General features: G+C 37.1%; 1 long non-coding RNA gene across 1 annotated transcript; it reads left to right on the forward strand.

Annotated features, from left to right (window-relative positions):
• Positions 1-165: 165 nt before the first annotated feature.
• On the forward strand, positions 166-9366 carry LOC142140488 (uncharacterized). The gene is made up of 3 exons (XR_012688509.1): positions 166-199; positions 7211-7310; positions 8852-9366. It is a non-coding gene; the product is annotated as an uncharacterized LOC142140488 (long non-coding RNA).
• Positions 9367-9732: the final 366 nt, after the last annotated feature.

Raw genomic sequence — 9732 nt, forward strand, 5'->3', positions numbered from 1 at the left:
ATGATTCAGATCAGCATGTTTTACTTATAAAAGCAGTTCTTTCTGATTTGCTATGTATATACAGGTGTTTTTTTTTAAATGACCTGTGTTTATTTTAGCTATTTATGTATCTATTTATATTTGGTAAATACTGTAATGAAAATAATTGTTTAAATTATTGTTCACAGATAATGGATTGAAGAAACTACATTCTCAGCTGGTGATTAATCTCTTTACATATATATAAAAGAAGAAGTTAATTTATTTCTTTGTTTGCTTGTTAGCGAATATCTTCCACAGCTCTCAAGCTAAAGGTGCCAAATCTTACATAGTTATTTATTATTGAAAAAGTAAGTTATTAGACCACATAACGACAACGTGACAAATATTGAAAGCATCATTTTTTGAGCAGAACTTTGACCCCGGGAGCCTGTTCTAGGCCTTACACTGGATGGATTTGTATGGCAACATCCTAGAGGGGTGGCAATTGGTCTGGGATGCGTAATGGAGTGGTTGGGTCCCGTTCGGACCTCCTGTTGGTGTATGCTGGGCAGAACTTTGACCCATGTACTCTCTTCTGGGCCGTACACTGGATGAATTTGGATAATATCTTAGCTGATAAATATTTTTAAAATGTTGACAGTTACACCCAACTCATTCATAACTTAATAACTTTAGAGTTAAAGATTTAAACCCAGGCAGGTACTTCAGCTAGTTAAATACTAAATGAACTTGACATTGATTGGGTGCATGAAGATTAAATGCCAGCCCCTGAAGCTTCAGTGTTGTGTCGGACTGGCCCACCAGGGTGCCGAGGGAAAACCACTGTGGGCTCCACTACCAGAAGGCACCGCCCCCTTTTCATAGGGGGTGGGGTCAAAACTATGCACTCAAGGCCCTCACAGCCAGTCAGGGAGTGGAGGAGCAGCCTGCTGCTGCTCAGTAATACTGAGGACAGCTTCCTGCTCAGGCAGGAAGTCCTCGGCTCAGCCATGTGGAGCATAGAAACGCTTCCTAACTACACTACCACTGCCAGAGGAAGAACATGGAGGCAGCACAGCAGAAGGTAAGTGTGTGTGAGCTTGTGTGTTAGTGTGCACTAATTATTTGCACTATTATTATTGCCATCTTCATTTATTTCAAGTTTATTTAGGAAGTTTTTAGAATGTTAGGGATTAATTACTGGTGTCATCTTGTAATCCTTCAAATGTTGCTCTTTTAAAATTGTCCTTTACCAAGAATAATAAAACTCCTACCAGTGTCCAACAAAGAGTCCTAAATATATCCTATATACAGTACAGTTTTTTTAATTTCTAAACACCAGCTACAAATCTATGCAACATCTAGAATGAAAAAAAAAGACTTTAATTTTTGCATTACAGATTCAGCTAGTTTTCTATAGGAACTCTATACAGTGAATATCTATGTATAAACTTCCATTTGCTGTCACAGTAATGTTTTCATATGTTCAGGTGTAGTATGTTTGGTCCAGTCCACTTCCTGTAGCTTATGACAGCTCCACTGGGAGTCCTGGTATGAAAGAAAGTGTTTGTGACAGTCTCTGTTTTCTCCGGATTTTTGGGTTTGTTAAATAGACCCTCTAAATGCTTTAATAAATCTTAAAGCCTATATTCCTATTTAAAGTAATACTAAAAATCAAATACAAACTGCAAAAGTAACTTGCCTGCTATTGTGAAATAAGTGCACTGGTAATCTTGATTAGTTGCTAACAACATGGAGATTTTATTTTCAGTGTACAATTGTTATGTATGAATCACCGCAGTTGTCCTGTTCTATTGTCTCACAGATGTTCTGCATGTATTATTACATGTGTATGAGAAATGTGTGAGTCTGAGTGTATGAGGGAATGTGAGTGTGAGTGAGTCAAGCTTTGCATAATAGGCACAATAGAGGTGAAAATTCAGGGTGGTGGGGGCTGTTGTGGAAAGTTTGGTGACCTGTGTCCATGAGTTCACTGTACAGTTTGGGTAGCACACAGTCTATTAAGTGCATTTCCCCCTTTCCCGCTCGTCCACTGACTCGAGTCCACCTCTATATGTTTTCCCCCTCTCTGCTACCAGACACTTCATCTGCCAGGCACCCTCTCCCTGCTGCCACACACCCCATCTGCTACACGTTCACTACCTACTGCCAAACACCCAAACGGGCGCACTACCCCTACTACTGCCACATATCCCATCTGACTCACTCCCCCTTCCTTCTGTCAGAGATCTTTCCGAAGTCCTTATTTACGGCCAAGCTGTGTTTTTGCTATCTCCTTGCCAAGCTGTTCAGCCCTATATACCTCCAGTATAATCTCCCGACAAAGCTGTTGTACTCATAGATGACATTGGCAACTCCTGGCCAAGCTGCGCTCCTTCAGATCTTGGGATCAAAGCATTATGTGGTGGCATCTGTGAACGACAAGCTATAAGTTCTCAGTGTTTGTCACTTACTGTTTGTAATAATTCCACTGTATAATTAAATAACTAGCCCCAATTTTCACAGCCAAGCATATTGGCTGGAAGAACTAACCAAGTGAAAAAGTACAGCAGGATTCATGCTAGAGCACTTTCCCTAATGGGCTTTAGAAATTATGTCTTTCAAGTTTGTTGAATCGATGTCAATTTGGAAATTATGACTAGTGCAAAATCAACAAGTCAAGTACTTGACATGTTGATTTTGCTAATATTTTTCAAATATAACAGTACCTGTTTTATATACTGACACTAAACAACCCCTACGCTGCCTGATAGGAAGTAAGTAGTGCAAATTAGACCTAGGGATTACACAAATCATAAAACTGTGTGATTTGCAGGTGTGATTTTTTATTTTTTTTATATAAGAACACCTTTTGCAGTGATTTGCAAGTTTCAAGCCAAAATTCTGCCAAATCTAGGTGAGCATAATTTCTGTGTCGTCATACAACCGCTATCTATCAGCCACAAACTTCTTGTGATGATTCCTGACCAGTGCACAGGATCCAGTTAGTGAAAGCTGAGTTCCTGTGCAGGCAGCACCCAGAGCAATGCAGAACCTTTATTGAAAAAGAGAGTAAAACAGGATCTACAGTAATATGTTATTGTAGGAACAGGTTAAAGATGATCTGGAAAAGATAATACCAACTAAAGGCCACTACTGGACATATGTATATGCCAAAACATATGTGTTACTCTCCTAAATAATAAATATGAAATTACAAAGGTGTTTAAGCCTAAATTAAACCAAATCTATGCAGAATTCTATTTGTCCTTTCCCTGATCCTCTAAGATATGTGTAGTGAACTTATCACCTAATTCAGGCCTGGCCACCCTGTGGCTCTCCAGGTGTTGTGAAACTACAAGTCCCAGCATGCTTTGCCAGTAGATAGCCAGATGATAGCTGGCAAGGTGTTATGGAACTTGTAGTTTCACAACGCCTGGATAGTCACAGGCTGGCCAGGCCTGACCTATTGGATGGCCACTGTTGCTGTTGAATCAGATGTCACATTTGCTCATTGCTGTTCCACTGACATCAATCTGCTCTTTTTGTTGTCATCAAAGCCAGCACCCGTGGTCAAGTAACTGTGGGTGTCCTATCAGGGGGACTCTAAAGTGCTACATGAGTGGATCCTATCTAAGGAGGTCGGTTGTCCTGGAGAAGAAAACATTTTAAAAATGTTTATCGGCATAGCACTTATTTCCTTTTCAGTAGTGACATTACTTACTGGAGAGGAAATAAGTGGTGTGCTATGTTCTGCCATGTCAGCATTTTGTCCTTGACTGTTCTTGACTCTCTCTTAACCTATTCTTGTTCTCTTTCTTTTCTTGTTACATTTTCTATGGAGACTTAAGATGTTTGATTAAGATTGAGCAGTACATTTTATATTTATGCTTTTTGCAAGAAGATGTTATGTTTTGGAGAAATAATAGAGTTGAGCTAACCCAAGAGTATAATTACAAATTAAGTATTGCAGAGAAAATTGCGAAAAAAATAGTCTGTAGAGCAAGAAAACTATAAATTAAGAAGGGAACCAAGATGCCATAATTATACTGAATGCAGCCTTTTCTAAACAAATAATATCCGCGGCATATCAGCACAATTATAAGCAATTTTATACTGTCTGTTATTGATGATTATAAATAGGTGATATTTTTTTTACATATCATTACTTTTCACTGAAGAAATTGATACTCTTTGCATTGGTGATATTGAAATAAGCTTTAATCATCTAATTTGTAATTTTTTATAATATATTGTAATCTATGCATTGACACTATTACTAAACTGCGTGTTTGAAAAAGTGGAGATGTTGCCTATAGCAACCAATCATATTATAGTTATCATTTATTTAGTACATTCTACAAAATGACAGCTAGACATCTGATTGGTTGCTATGAGCAACATCTCCACTTTTTCAAACCCGCAGTTTAGTAAATATTCCCCTTTGGAGATAAGCATACTGTAGCTCCCAACTGCCTTTTATTCATTGGTGATGAGTGATTAGGGATTAATATATGCCTACAGTACTTTGTTTGTGTTAGCTTTATTAAATATAATTCTGGTGATCTACAGTATAAAATCTGTGTGCACTATTGTGGTGGAACCACACAAACTTATTTACAGATTACAGTTTCAATTGTAACTTAGGAGTGGCTTCCAGCTGCCCAGAAACCTTCTAATTGCTTCAATCATGTGATCCCCCGGCATCTAGGAACTTCCCAGTTAGTATCTGCATTAAACAAACTATAACACATTGTCTATGGTCTACGAATTATTTCAAATTAACATTGGCTTCAACAAAATGGCCACTGTCACTGATCTTAGCTAATGGTTCTAATGTACTATTTTTACAAACACTATACAGTAAGTGTTTCTATATGAGTGCTACTTTTTTGTGTAAATTATTCCCAAAATGTCTCCAACCAAGCATCAGGTCTCTATATTTAAAATGAGTTTCTAACGCAACTTAAGTGCATGTAAATGGATGTGAAAATAAAGTTACGTTGCACTGCAGTGAATTTTTTTTAACAATTCTTGATCCATTTCAGTGTGTCAATGCAGTTGAAAAACTTACGTTACTCTTTTTTATTATTATTATTATTATTATTACCATTTATTTATATACCGCCACTAATTCCGCAGTGCTGTACAAAGAACTCACATCAGTCCCTGCCCCATTGGAGCTTACAGTCTAAATTCCCTAACACACACACACACACACAGACAGACTAGAGTCAATTTGTTAGCAGCCAATTAACCTACTAGTAAGTTTTTGGAGTGTGGGAGGAAACCAGAGCACCCGGAGGAAACCCACGCAAACACAGGGGGATCATACGAACTCCTGACAGATAAGGCCATGGTCGGGAATTGAACTCATGACCCCAGTGCTGTGAGGCAGAAGCCCCATGGGAATACATTGAAAATGCAGTTAAGAAGCATTTATAAAGCTGCAGAATTACCACTACTGCGGAGGGTGTGATCACTGGGAGGCCCAGCAATGAGGGGTCTTCCTCATAAACCACTGTTCCACCCATGAGGCCCTCAAAAGCAGAGAGCGGAGGTCTCTACTGAGCATACCCAACTTATGAGTAGCAATTCCTCAGTCCCGAACCCTTACCCAGATGCTCAGAAGGATTTTACGCAAAACACGTTTTAGCATTTACGTCTCTTACTGAATCAGACCCAAAGTGGATTATATGTGTTTCTACTGTTCTTTTAACATATAGTAAAACAAATATTGCAAACACTGCTGTGTACATAGCCTTAATCTTATTATATTTATTTAAGTAAAATATCAACATTTTCATTAAAGTATGGATATAAAGAAACGACTTTGTTAAATAACTGTTCATTTAAACAAAACTCTTTATAATATAGCTTGTTATTTTTGTATGGAAAAATTACATACAGAATTCACAAAGACATTCCTTATGTTTGATGGAAAATAACTATGCTCACTTTAAAAACATTTCTAATCTGACCTTCTTGTCAGAAATATATTTGTTTCTTATTTAGAATTCTTTTGATAAGGAAACGCTGTTTATACATACAGCGTAATTACAGTGTAATTACTTATCAATTAATTTTTGAATCCCACTCAGTTTTACTCATCAAAAGTTCAACAAGACCCCAAACAGTACCAAGCTCCTCTAGTATACTCTAATGAAGGGATTTGAAGGACCCTTCACCAGTACAAGAGGAACAGATCTCTCTTGCTCAAATCAAAGTTTATTTTAAATAAATCCTTTTACTCCCTTAAACTTGTTCCATATTAAGTGTGGCCACTCACTGCTCTCCTTCACCATTTTCGGAGAAACAATCCTACCCCAGTGGACATCCAGTGCACCCTACACTTAGGTGTAAGGTGCACTGGATGTGGAGATGGTGCCTATAGCAACCAATAATATTCTAGTTATCATTTATTTAGTACATTCTACAAAATGATAGATAAAATCTGATTGCTTGCTATAGGTAAGATCTCCACTTTTTCTAACCCGCAGCTTGATAAATTTACCCCTAAGTGTTAGGTTTCCTATATAAATATATATCTGCTCAAAGCTCTGATTGGTTGGGTTTCCCAAGTAATCAGATGCAAGGGACATTTTTTAAAGGGTTCCTAAAATTTCCCTCTGATTTTAATTTTTGTGAATGTAAGTTTGGTAGAGTGTTTACTCTCAATAAAGCTCATTTACTAATGGCAAAAAAAATTATGTGGGCTCACACCGCTTTTTTATTTTTGTAAGTGCGCCTAATCGCCCGTCAAGGTCATGTCTAGATATATGCCCACTTCCCAGTCTTTGATAATGTCCCCCGATATAGGAGGATGCACCTACACTTGTGGGTTTGTAGATTCTATTGAATATGTGCATCACATTAAAGTCAAACTTACTTCCCCTGGATGACCACCTTTTCTCCTAGCAATTTTTTTGTCTTAAATTAACTGTGAGAGTAAGGAGCAAAATACTGAGCACCCACCCATAGAACTGGGGACACCTCCTTAAATGCACCTATTCCACCACATGTGTGAAATTCAATCATTCACAAAGAAATCCATTCGTGTATTTCATACATGTATACTTAATAAATGTTGCAGCTTTATTAATATTAGATAGATGCCTAATTTATAAGTCAAAATCTGTTATTTAAGTTCAGTTATTATATAATAAAGTTAGAATAGTTAAATATAATTTTAATAAAATTGAGTTAACTTATTTTTTTTGCCTTCATTTTTTGCCTTATCAAAAATGAGGAGCCCCACTGGCATTCATCAACAATAGAGATGCTGGAAGTAGCTACGTTTCAATTCTTAAACAGACAAAACGTTTGCTGGGAATGGCGAACCTTAAATGGTAAAGTGCAAACGCAGTTTTTTTCGCCGTATGATTTTTTAAAAAAAATGTTTAAATACTTTTTCTATTAATTACAAATATTATTTATAATAACATTTTAAAAAGTTAAAAACATTAATTTTAATGCAAATAACAAAGTTGAACGCAAATGGCAAACTGAAACGCAAATGGCAAACCTCAGACAGGAGGACCAAAGGTGAGCTGCAAATTTCGAACCCACAATTAGAGTCAAGGTCTAAGGCAATTGTACCACAAATATGCGTTTCAGCCACTGAAATTCGATTGAATTTCGAACCAGTTAAAAATGATTGAGCATCTCTAATCATAATGCAGCCCCATTCTTAGCTTTCAAGAGACGGTGTGTGGTCCCTGGACAGTTTGTCTAGCAAGTACCATTCCTCCTTTTATGTCTGAAAGGCCTCGCCACAGGGTCGGATCAAGTCTGTTTGTACAGTGGTGGCATTTTACCAATTACATTAATGTCAAAACAAAAAAATATGTTTGAAACATTTTTGCAAGCAAAGGTGGTACCGACAAATCACTATCATTGTTATGTTTTCACCTCCTATGTCATTTTATCTTTTATTTCTTGCTGAGAATCTCAGTCTTTATCTCTGTCTCACTATCTCTCTACTTGCCTCTCCCACTCTCTCTATGTTCAAAATCCAATGACCTTCAAACCACTGTCGATCACATAACCTGACTCACCTGTCATTCAAAATACCTTTAATATTTGGGAAGAGAAATTCTACTTTCCCTGATGTGAGAAAAAAAATCAGATCATGTGACTGGTTAGCAAAGCTGCCTGGGGGAAGGCTAGAGCCCCATCACATCCCCTCCCCAGAATTGCCCCTGTGCACACCTCCTGCCCTGCTCTCTGGATCCCTACTGTCTCACAACCACTCTTAGTATTATTCATCACCTGATCTCTTAGCATGAGGCTTGTAAGGACTTCATACAGGACTAAAGCCTTTAATGTTTAAAGATAATTTGCAGTGTCCTCCCACTACATGTCATAAACATTGACCTCCACTTCTTTTTTATCTGCAAAATAAACACTGGCCCAACTGTGTACTATGCTTAGATATGAACCAGAATACATTGATTGCTAGTGTGCTGTCTGTTCTCTGACAAGTACTTGGCAATTGACCTGAGATTGTGCTCACCAATAATTGGCTTATAATTACAATAACATTGGTGAATATTGTGGATGAATTATCCATATAGGAAGCTTGGTCTTACAGTACTTGGTAGCATCTTGTGAACTAACATGTACTTGGCTAACTATATGACTGCAAAACACATTTGTGTTTTATGCATACTGCCAAAATACTGGTGATGATACAAGAAGTATAGAATACAACTGAGTAAAGTATCAAAAAGCACATAGTGAGTAAAGTATAAAACTGGAAACTTTACTAGTGCACAGTGGCCCGTTATTAAAGACTCTGCTTCTGAAGACTTGAGATATAGCGATAGCTAGGAGACTGTTGGTGGGTGTTATTGTGGTAACAACGTTATTTATTTATTTTTACTTGCAGAGATGTATAAAATGTATTTTACACAAATAACTTACTGCAAACACATCAATTCTGGAGTTTAAATTCTGCAATGAAAAGCAGGAAGATGATGATCTGTTACAAATGCCCTAAGGTGCTGAAAAAAAACTATTCTCTAGACAGGAAAATTGCAAATTCAATCTGTTATTCAGGTAGAAGCATTTTACCTTTTTTTCAGTGTTGGTATTGAAATCTAGATAGAAACAAATATATTCTTCCGTAATAAATCTTATGAGTGTTTTTCATGTATTGTGTCCTGTATGTGGTCTGCCTGACGATATGATTATTTTATGCGGTGGTTTATATGTTGATGTAGAGAAATGTCTCCTGTATGATGTTAGAGAATAGAATACAGAATTTCTCAAGGTCATACAGCAGTTTCGCATTTTATATTTCTCTTTTTATAGTGTAGCCTTTCATAGAACTCCCTAACTAGTCAAGTTATTGTATGTATTGTTTTCCAGTTTGTATACTACTGAAATAAACAGTTGACATTTGCCTAGAGCTATATTTTTGCAAAACAATGTCTGCATTAGTGAATTTCCCAGATTGCTGGAAATAGGTAACCTTGTGACCAGTGTTCTCTCTATGATATGCCCTATGGGAATGATAGTGTTAAAAGCTAAACATAGTGGACCTGATTAATTAAGGGAAGTAAGGCAAAAAAAGGAGTAAATGTTCTCCAGGACAAACCATGTTACAATGCAAGGGGTGCACATTAGTTTATTATTTTGAACATGAGTTCAATACTTTCTGTTTTTTCATGTAGCACACAAATACTTGATAGCTTTATTTTTACACTGAAATTGAAAGTTGATCTAGGACATGCCCTATCCCAACTATAAATCTGTCCCCACGTTTTA

The sequence above is a fragment of the Mixophyes fleayi genome, chromosome 2 (assembly GCF_038048845.1).
Source record: "Mixophyes fleayi isolate aMixFle1 chromosome 2, aMixFle1.hap1, whole genome shotgun sequence".
Lineage (NCBI taxonomy): Eukaryota > Metazoa > Chordata > Amphibia > Anura > Limnodynastidae > Mixophyes > Mixophyes fleayi.